We start from the raw sequence: 11,553 nt of genomic DNA on the forward strand, positions 1-11,553 counted from the left end.
TACTTCTCGTCTAAGTCTATTCATCTGGAATTCTCGACTCAGACATCCTTAACGATTCCTCTAAGGTATAACTCACACACGCTTCTGTTAGTTGTGGTAGCTACCTTCTGCTTCGTGAACAAGTGTTGATGGCTGTTGTCTCATACCCTTTATCCTCAGGACTACAACTAGTCATAAAAACCTGTTCAACCCGATTCCGTCTGCGCATTTTCCTCTGCCTTTGACCAGAATCTTCAAGCTAAGTCTAACTTTGAATCGCCTTTTTCCTTTTGGATTCTTCATGTCACTCACACGACCTCACTAAAGCTTCTACATGTTGTTACCACAAATAACCATTTGCTCTAGCATACTCTTTGTAGGTTTTACACACTTTTTGCATTCACTCTAGTTGCTTCTTCGTGGAGGTACAACCTAGTCCTGCCACACTGACTTGGTGACTTCTGTGGCTTTCGTCTACCAGCCAGAAACCTTTCATGTCACTCACACGACCTCACTAAAGCTGCTGCATGATATTACCACAAATAGTCATTTGCTCCAGCATATACTTGTACAGGCATTTACACACTTTCCCTTTGCTTTAGTTTATTCTTCGTGGAGGCACAACTTGTTTTAGCAACACTAACTTGGTGACTCCTCTGACTTTATTTTACCAGTCAGAAATCTTTCCTCTCATGCACCCACGAGACTGACTTGAACTGACCCAAAAAAAAAATCACCTTTGTTTCGTCATATTGTTGCCACAGTGCAACCAACCTGTGTAGCTGAAAGATCTGTTGATCATCTTTCGCAAGATAACCTGCATTCCTTGTGATCTCTTAAAAACCTTTAGTCAATGTGAGATTGATGACCTTTGATTCCTTCTCCTTTAAGCCTAGCTTTGGCTTAATGTGAGTCTGTCTTTACCTTGAGATATCCTCCATCCCAAACGACTCAAATCAATCTCCAACACTATTAATCATGAACACGCCTACCTGTGCAGCCTTCTTGCTGCAGCTTGCGCGGGTTTTCCATTTCTTGCAAATACTTGCTGAATCCCTTGCAAGTCTCTCATCATGATTTCAACAACTTGAAACCATCACGTGCATTAAGGTAGTCCCATGTGAACGTTTCTTCCTCTGTCTCTGATGTTGCCACTGTCTACCACAAACTAACACCATCTGCTTCCTTCGCTGATGCTGCATATCCTTAAGCATCATCTTTGGTTCGTCACCCTTAAAATAGTGATATGATCGTGACTAAAAATCTACTGATTCTCCTTCTCCAGAATTTCCAGCTGATGTCGATGCTAACTTGAAGCTTTTGCATAACCTGAATCACCATTGCCTCAAACCAGAAGCTCTTTGACTCAATCCTAACCAACCTCAACAGCCTGTAGACACCAAACTCCTCATCCTGAGAATTTCCTTTGTAACAACCTGACTGAACACCTTATCTTGAACATCACTCTGAACCGCTGCTGTTTCCAGCAGATCACGCCGCTTAACTCAACCTGCTAAGAAGACTTTCGACGAAAAGAATATCTGCTCAACCCGCGCTCAAACAAATTATTATCTCTGCAACCGTGATACCCTGTAGACCCATTTGTTTCCCCTCATATGTCCTGAGAAGCCAAAACAAACTACTACTGAATTCCATGCAGAAAACTTGAAACATCCATGTTTCCATCCTGAATCAATCTCGATTTGATACCGCTACCTTTTCAGCCAAACTCTGCCTTGAATGCGTAACTCCTCGTTCTCGCAGATCCATCCCAGCAGAGAACTATGTGTTATACCAAACACATATCTGCTTAGAAAACCACACTGCATTCCCTCTGAAAATAGCAGCCTTGTAGTATCTTGTTCTCTAAACATCTACTCGATTGTAGACTCTCATAATCACACATAGACAAATCCTGCATCAGCCGATTTCCTTCAAACCCTTATGCACACCCTTCACGCTGACTAAAGAATACCATCTAAACAGCCATGAAACACTCAATAATTCAAGGTTCTAAGGCATCCCCTAGTTCCAAGAATTCCATGAGCTACCGAGCTGAAATACCCACATATATTAGAACACCACCTGAAACGGATATGCCATGTAGAGATAACCCAAGAACACAGTGAAATCCCTCAACGAATCTTCAGACAATCCCATACAAAACCAGTGCAAAAACTCCTTGTGCTCCACTATGCTTTCAACTCCAATAACTTGCAGAATATGAAGAAATCCGAAACTCCAATGCATATAGTCACACACGCCTTGTGACTGCATATCGAAGACAGCTCTGAAACCTTTGTTTCTTATGCTAGCAGCCTGCCACCATCTCGACTTGTGAGTAACCTGAAACCCTTCTCACATAGTAGCATATTCTTACACCCCTGGAGAACTGTACAGAAACCCTGATTTCATAAACTCAAAACCATCACAACCGATTCAACTGACTTGTGAATCCTTCCTCCGTAAACTTGTGCAGCTGCAGCGAAGAACGTCCAACAGTTTTCCTTCTTCTCTTGTAAATCGAAGATCTCTTTCGCCTGATCTGATCTCGGTGTATTACTCTGATTAGGGTAAAACCACGTGACCACCAACTTCCATTAAACCTTGCGAGTTTCTTCTATCTCTCTTGGAAGCTTCTTCATATGTCTCTCCTCCTCGGGACGTGGACTCCATGAATCAATGAGCACGTGCTCTGATACCACTTGTTGCGGAATTTATAGTTCTGATACCACTTGTAGAGTCAATCTAAACTCTAACAAAACTTCTTTGGGGGATTTGTAGCATATCAGACCATTCACTAACAATCCCCTGGTCCCTTGATATTTCTCATTGATTCAATCCTTGTTCATGACACAAGAGTTTTTAACCCAATTCACGGCCGCACCTCTACATCTGGGGTGTATCCAGGATCCACAACATCCACTATGAAGTATCGGAAAACACCTCTGATGTGGTTTACAAGATCATAGACTCTCTCTGTTTACGGGTATGCAAACCCTAGAGAGCATAAAGAGATTACAAGAGAAGTACATGGCTAAGAGTTAAGACTAGAACAACATATCATCTTTAGCTTACTCAAACTCTCTAAGAGATGCAATGAAAGCCTTCTTGAATGCTTGAGGCTCGTGCCTCCCAGAAGCTTGGCTGAGAGATCTCTGTCGTGATCTCTCCTTCTTTGTATCAGCACTTAACCTAATGGTTTTCAATGATAAGGCCAATAGTTTTTCCGCGCGTGACTTGTGCAAGTCGGCCCAACAGATGAAAAAGTTTGATGGGCTTGACCAAACCTCAATAGATCCAGAAACAATGGCTTGAAGACTTCATAAACTAAAACAAAAAGGAAACAAGAGTCGGAGTGAAGGTTGAACAAGAAAACCATTAACGAAGATGACGCCGCGAGCCAATGTTCGCCGGCGTCAAAACGTAAAGAAGAGACGGGTGTCTCAATTTATGTTTTAAAGAATTTTTTAAGGGGATTCTAAACCTTTAACTTTTGAGCAGATTACATTTAAACTGTTAGACTGTACATTCTTTTTCAAAAAATCTTCAACTAAATGCTAGTGACAATATAACCATCTGTTCACCATAATTTTAAATAACGAGATAATATTTTTGTGGTTTATTTTCATTAATGTGTGAATATGCATGTTAACAAGCCTGAGTATATATGACTAATTAATTAGTGATTTAGATCTAAAATCATGTTGTTTAGTCTCAATTTGCAAACATTCATCGTGTTTTCGATAAACTATATAATGTATATTTCTTGTTACGTAGCCATTGAGAGTTTTAATGTTAATGCGAATGGAGGATCAATAACATTAGCATGTGGGAACCGAAATTCGCACCGTCAATATTTCGTATATTTTAGGAAACTAGGAAAACCCTAATTTCCCAGAGGTCCCGGATTTCTGAGAAACCACACGTCAAGCAATCAGAACACGACAATAACGGAAAATAAAATAAGAATCGTAAAAAAGAGCAAGAAATATTTTATTCCGAATCTGCGTATGAGCGTAACAACAACAGGATAACGTGCTTCGGCTACGAGAGTTGCCGGCGAGATCCTAGTTCTAATACCCGAAGGTGGCTAAACCTAATTGAGTCGCAGCTCGAAAACAAAAACGGAAAGTTGCCTAAAATACTCTAAGTGCTAAGTTGCTCTGGAAAAAGTGATGCATCTATGCCTCTGCCTCTCGCCTTGAACTCCTTATATACTCCCTCCAAGGTCGGTTTACGCTTCCCCCTTTTGCCCTTAAGCCGTCATAGTCGAAAAAATGGAATATTCCATTTTTCTGATCTTCATGATTATCTGCGGAAATCCATTTTTTCCGCGGAAACTGATGCTTATCCTCCAAGCATAAACCGTCATAAGGTTTATGGGTTTTTAAGAAATCGCAAGTGGGCCTCGAATCAAGTTTAGGACCCCTTTGGGCCGTATTTTTGATTTGAGACTTTTTTTACGATTTCTCCGATAAGGTTAAGTTTCCGCGGTTTTATCGTAAACCAAATGGACGATTCCATTTGATCGATAGATCAAGAAATGGATAGTCGTGAGTTGCGGAGAACGGCTATACGGATAGTCGAGAATGCATAGTTTTACGTCGTATCGTCGTTTCGGAAGACTTCAGACGTTTCAGGGAATGATCGATATACGAACGCTCGATCGCTATAACGACCAAACTTTGTCCGCAGCTCGGTCGCTATAGCGACCGAGCCTAACTCGTGGATCGGTCGCTATAGCGACCGAGCTGTAATCGAAGCTCGATCGCTATAGCGACCAAGCGTAGTCTCGTGATCCGTGATCCGTTCGCTATAGCAACTGAGCGTAGTCTCGTGATCCGTTCGCTATAGCAATCGAGCTCTTGTCCGTGACCCGATCGCCATCGCGATCGGGTTTGTGCCGTGGAATGAGGTTCGTTGTCCGAGCGTTCGAAACTATCGCGAAGCTACGATTCTCTTAGGATGTTTGTTTGCGGATGTTTGGACCTTTAATAACATTGTTCCGTTGATTTAAGAAATCGTTACTTTCATAAATCGTTGATTTCTTAAGTCGTTGGTTAAGAAATCGTTGTTTAAGAAATCGTTGATTAAGAAATCGTTGTTTTAAAGAATCGTTGTCTTAAAACAAGATTTTAAGGAATCTGCCTTGGAACTTCAAAGACGCCGTCCTCTCAAACCGTGAGGACCCAGAAAACGATCAAGATATCAAATCGAAGCCTTCGCCGAGACGGGTCTGGTGAGCTCGGTCGCTATAGAGACTGAGCTTGTGTCTGAGCTCGGTCGCTATAGCGACCCAGCTTTTCCTGTAGCTCACTCCCTATAGCGACCCAGCTTTTCCGTAGCTCACTCCCTATAGCGACCCAGCTTTTCCGTAGCCCACTCCCTATAGCGACCCAGCTTTTCCGTAGCTCACTCCCTATAGCGACCGAGCTTTTCCTGTAACTCACTCCCTATAGCGACCGAGCTTTTCCTGTAGCTCACTCCCTATAGCGACCTAGCTTTTCCGTAGCTCACTCCCTATAGCGACCCAGCTTTTCTGTAGCTCACTCCCTATAGCGAGTGAGCTTGTAGCGAGTGAGCTTGTAGCGACTGAACTTGTAGCGAGTGAGATTGTAGCGAGTGAGCTTGTAGCGAGTGAGCTTGTAGCGAGTGAGCTTGTATTGAGCAAGCTCTCGGTATTGAGCGAGCTTCGTATTGAGCGAGCTTCGTATTGAGCGAGCTTGTTCCGCGGATTGAAGTCTTTGTTTCGAGAACCCGTTGTCCGAGTATTCAAGCTTCAGTTTTACGACAAGAACATGATCTTGTCGAAAAGTTCTTCGTAGAGATTTGAATGCTTGGATACCTTTCGCAAAGACACCGTCGACAATTTTTACGAATGATTTGATACTAACTTCGTCGTCAATACGAACCATTGGAGCTTGTTTCGACGCTGCGGACAAATCTATTCAAGAATTTTATCGTAAAAAATTAGTTTAAGTAATTTTTACGGGAATTATCTTTTTCGAAGAATATTTTCGAAAGTTAATTTCGTTGTGACCGTTTTTGACCCCAACATAGCATAACTTAGTTGTATGGTTATATTAATAAATCTAATCCAGGATGAACTATCTCAACTGGAAATGGTTCGAGGTATTTGTGTCAGGATGAAACCGGTCATTGTTCTCTGCTCTAGGAATATTTAATCCTCTTAGTCTACAGAAATGTTGCATCTGTGTGAGGCAGCTATAAATACAGAAATTTTAGGCTGTTACAAATATTGATTTTGAGACTGTTTTTTTTTTTTTTTTTTTTTGAGACTGTTATAAATACGGGTTTAAGAGTTTTTAAGATTATTCATTCAAACAATAATAAAAACTCTAAACGGGTATTTATCTCAATACGTTTCACTCTTTATTTTTTTGAAAGTTAATTCGCGTTCGTTCACAACAAGAAAAAATCTTAATAAATTTATTAATATTTTTATTAGATGTATTGTTGAGTGGACGTTAAAAATGGATATATATGTGTTTGATACATGGTTTCATTAAAAATGTTTTTTAAAGCAGACACTGTGCAGTTGTAATTTCTCAACGTGTACATGTGGACCATGTGGTGTGTCCTTGACCCATACTAAATTAGTCAAATAGGCATATATTACTAAATGCTTAAATGCATTCGTACTCTATATATAGAAAAACAAACTAAAGATTATGGCCATGTCTCTCGTTTTTAAATTCCAGACGTACAAGTAACCAAGATTTTATGTCACAGGAAATGTGGTTATCATTGAGAGGCCATCTCCCTTTTCCGTTTGTACATACTTTACGGTCTCCTAAGAATATATAGGAAGAAATAACTTCTCTGTTTTTCAAAGATGAGGTGTTGAAAGTGCCGTGTCTAGCTTTCTAGGGTCTAAGACATAACTTAAAATAAGCTATATTATACTTTACGGTCTCCAAAGAATATATAGGAAGAAATAACTTCTCTGTTTTTCAAAGATGAGGTGTTGAAAGTACCGTGTCTAGCTTTCTAGGGCCTAAGACATAATTTAAAATAAGCTATATAATAATCCATGCATGTTCGAAATTGCGCTAGGCTTGAATCGGACGGTTGGCATGGGCCTAGCAAGTTAATGATATCTCAGAGATTAATCGAAGATCAATCGGGGATTAATTTTTATACTTATACATATATGTACGTAGATATACATAAATTTTGCATAAGAAGTACAACAATTACGCTAGTTCTGGTGGTTTATCACAACAATTACATCTTAGCTGCTCTAGTTTGAACCCCCTCCAATGTTGTTTCCTTTTAAATTTCCTGTTTTCTTTTAATGGAAGACAAAATCGTAAATTACGTATCATCTCCCTTAATTAACCTAACAAGTCTTTTGGTTTTCCAAACCAACTGCCTCTTTCCTCTTAAATTATTCTACTCTTTCATCAACTTTATATTTCATTCTATTAGTTTTTCTTACAAATCTGACAAAAACAAACCCATTTTTAACATAAACTGAAACAAAAATGAAGAAAAATGAAGTTTTTTAGAAATCCCGATTTAATGGCCGAGTAGAGTCAAATCAGGACGGTGGTCCTCTGCCTCACGTATTTTCGCCAGATACTCGGCCGCGTAGGATGAGTTTTTGAACATGGATTATAACTGTTATATAAAAATTTACTAGGGGCATTTCCCCCCACAGGCGCGGAGTTTGGTATTTGTAAATGTATTTGAGTTTCAAAAATAGATTTCACTTAGGGATGAGTACATATTTTGGGTTACTTTCCTGGGAAATGATGGTAACCAAGATTTTTATTTTTTTTAACGTGAAAGTATTCAACTCTTTGATGAAGCGGGCTTGTGTCTTCTTGTAATCCGAATACCTCACCATCAAAACCTCTTGAATAACATGTTAGTCAAATTGTGCTGGTACTGGTACTTTAAAAAATAAGACGACATTATGTTCTTATCATATTATAGGTTGATGAATGGTTTGAAGTGAAGGCTGTTTTATTATATGAATATATGTTCATGCATAGAGTGAAACCGATTATTTTTCCCATATGAAAATGGCCGTCAACATTCTCTTTTTTTAAAAAAAAATTAATGTGTCTTAAAACCAAGTAACAATTATCCTAGGGAGAGAGTTTGAAGATAATTAAAAAAAATGCTGGAAAAATAAAAAAAACATGGAAAATAATTATTTGAGGCACATAAGCTAAGCGGGAATAACATATTGTTGGACTTGCTCACAGGCGCTTGCTGGTCTTCTCATCGTCTCCAAGCTTGGTGTTTTTGCTGAATCACCATCGTTTATCACACGTGAAGTTGCCAGATGCTGGTGGTTGTTCTGATTAGTCGTACATTTGTGGTGCTTTGCTGCTGCTTGCAACCTGAAAAACAGTTTTGCATGTGTTTGGTTTTAGAGCTCTCCGAATAATAATTCAATTGGAACTTAGATTGGCCAACCTGTGAATGTGTGTTGAGAGCCACATATTCAGTGATTGAAGAGACGGTGAAGATTCAGTGGTTGAGGAAAAAGTGAATTGTGTTTAAGTTTTGTGAGTCAATGAGAGCAACCTTTAACAATTTTAAAAATGTAAGATGAATGTAGTGTTGGGGTGTGGCTGCATATTTCTTGGTCTGTTTGGTCATCTCCATGCCAGACACCACAGACAAACCATTGTCGTAGCTATCGTGGAACCTGGTAAAAGTGCATCAAGTGGCGACGTTTGTTCACACTTTTGGATAGTTCTAGATTTGAGTTAGTATGAGTATTCTGTAACTGATGACTCCAATGACGTTTGGTGAAACACATCTACTGCACCATAGTGATGTCCTGGATCTGTCCAATCTCCTGCTGCAACCGGTTCAAGCGACTGAAGACCTCTTCAATCGACCAACCATTTAGCTGGAGGAGATCGACGATTTTAGCCTTACATAGGAGATAATTCTAAAGTCATATAATATTCACAATATAGGATGACAGAGTTATAGTAACTTATTTATTCGACTTGGAGAGGTACGTGTGAAGATATCCAATTGAGACAAATACTTTCTTCTGTATCCCTCGCATGGTCTCACACGTGGGAAGACCGCTTCTTCAGTGTTTAAAATAGCGCGCCTTGATGATCAAAGTGGGAAGCTGTTCAAGGAACTTGTTCCCTTCTCTTCTAACAGCTTCTCTTGTTTCAAATTCATTCAACAACAACAACAAGGCTTGCAGGCCACGTGGAGAAGCTATTAGTTGGATTGTACCTTGTATTGAAGAAGATAACACATTACGCAAAGAATGATTGATTCACATACATTTCACATAATTTCAATGCAAGCTTTATTATCTGAAGAAGTTAAACTTTCAATAGAATTCAGAGTCTTGAATGAAAACTCAAAACAAAATGATTCAAAACCAAAACACGAAAACAAAGTTTCAAATGTGAAAACCAAATAAATATCTTAAAAACAATACTTAAAAATCATCTTCGGAAAAGCCATCATTCTCATCTTCATCATCAAAGTCAACATCCTCATACCCAAGGTAATCTTCATCTAAATCTTCCAACTCGTCCTCCTCATCAACCAATGTCATAACAGTTGGAGATGGTCCATTGTGTTTCTTCTGATTTGAGCTAGCAATACCTTTTCATTTATCTGTTATAGATGAACATGTACCTTTTGCTCCTTTATTCGAATAGTTGGGTTTTTCAGCACCCATAGCTTGGCTCACAACATTCCATGGCAAATCATCATCTTCCCACACCAAATCATCATTATAAGATGAATCTCCATCCGTTCTTCCAATTAACCACTCATTACTTTCATCAATTTCATCCAAAAGAATAGGATATGTTCGGACACTGTCACTTCTCGTCCTTCTGCGTTTTAGATCTCGGTTGTACTTCACAAAAACCATGTTGTTCAGCCGATGTTGTGCTAGTCGATTTCTCGTCTTCGTATTAATCTGTTACAAATCGAGTTTAAAAATTATACATGAAATAAAATCACCTTAAAAAAGGTTATTAAAAAAACTTACAAGTTGGAAAACATTCCAATTTCTTTCACAACCAGTAGCACTAAAAGTCGGACTAAGGATCTTCACAGCGAAGTTTCTGAGATTTGGAACAGAAGATCCATAACACGACCACCATTCAGCTATTAAAATAAAAAAAATATTGTTGGTACTTATTTAGATCAATAATTTAAAAGTGATTCAAATTTTGTGATACATGGTGCTTTGATATCTCTTTGCCTAAAAGCCATGTCATAGCCAAAGATACTAGTAGCATTCTTAAACGGGTTCAACTCTGCTATTATCTTGTCTTCAGTCTCTGTATCTGGAACCAACCTATTAAAGCACCATAAACATAATTATTGTCTGAAAATTATGTACCAACCTATAAATGCAAAAAAAAAACACAATTTAAAAGACCAACCTAGTAATGCAATTGTACAAGCCCCCTTCCACTTATTCGCAACGTACATCATCGTGATATTTGTAATGGATGGATGGGTTTAGGAAATACCCAGCAGAATGCAAAGGATTGTGAAACTGACACTCCCACCTTTTCTCAATGATTTCAAAGGTTTTTCCATACTTCTCTTTATTATAGTTGAAATCCCTTGCGATGTCTCTTTTGCTCTGTCCATGTCTGCATAAATGTAACCCATCACAGATTTTTTCTCTCCATCAACCATCCTAAGTACTTTGACAAGAGGAGTTGTCAGCTTCAAAGCATGTCGAATATTCTTCCAATAGCTCGCTTGCATAAGATATTGCCTGGCTTTTCTTGCTCCAGCTTCTTTAGGCCATTTAGACTCACTCCATTCAGCAGAATTGACCATATCCCTTAAAGGCTTCTGCTGTTTGAGAAACTGGGTCATGGTTATACAAGAAGTAGCAAACCTTGTTATAGCCGGTCTTTGCATATTCCTTTGCTTTGTGAATTTCCTCATCATATTCACAAGAGGGACATGACTGTAAATATATCCATTCATGAACATGTATTTTTTCATGGCATTCTTCAATGCTGGGATTTCTCCAATGTCCTCCAACATTAGATCAGTGCAATGTGCATCAAATGGAGTCTAGAAGAGTTGAGGTCTTTTTGCTTCAAGCAATTTTCCTGAATTTAAATTTAAAATGTTAAAACAAAGAAATATAAACGTTGAAAATAATATATTGGTTCATATCATACGTACCAGCTTTTATGTAATTCTTTGCATTGTCAGTGATAACTTGAAGTACATAAGCTTCTCCAATCTCCTCGACCATATCATCCAGCAACTTAAACAATAACGTCGCATCTTTCACCACTTCAAAAACATCTTTCGACTTCATGAAAACAAAACCTTTAGGGGAGTTAACAAGTAAGTTGACTATGTCTTTCTTAGCCATTGAATCACGCCAACCATCGGACATAAGCGAACATCTCTTACTAGCACACTCCTTGTTCTCCTCAATTTGGACAAGAGTGTTCTCCACTTTTTTAGTAAGCAGTGGAATTCTTAATTCATACATGCTTGGTGGTTTTCATCCTAATCCATATTTCCCAATCAAGTGAATCATATCATCAAAACTAGGATAGTTGA

General features: G+C 38.9%; 1 pseudogene; it reads right to left on the minus strand.

Moving 5' to 3' along the window:
• Nucleotides 1–9,433: 9,433 nt before the first annotated feature.
• LOC108850572 (uncharacterized) lies at nt 9,434–10,920 on the minus strand (annotated as a pseudogene).
• Nucleotides 10,921–11,553: the final 633 nt, after the last annotated feature.

The sequence above is a fragment of the Raphanus sativus genome, chromosome 7 (genome assembly GCF_000801105.2).
Source record: "Raphanus sativus cultivar WK10039 chromosome 7, ASM80110v3, whole genome shotgun sequence".
Lineage (NCBI taxonomy): Eukaryota > Viridiplantae > Streptophyta > Magnoliopsida > Brassicales > Brassicaceae > Raphanus > Raphanus sativus.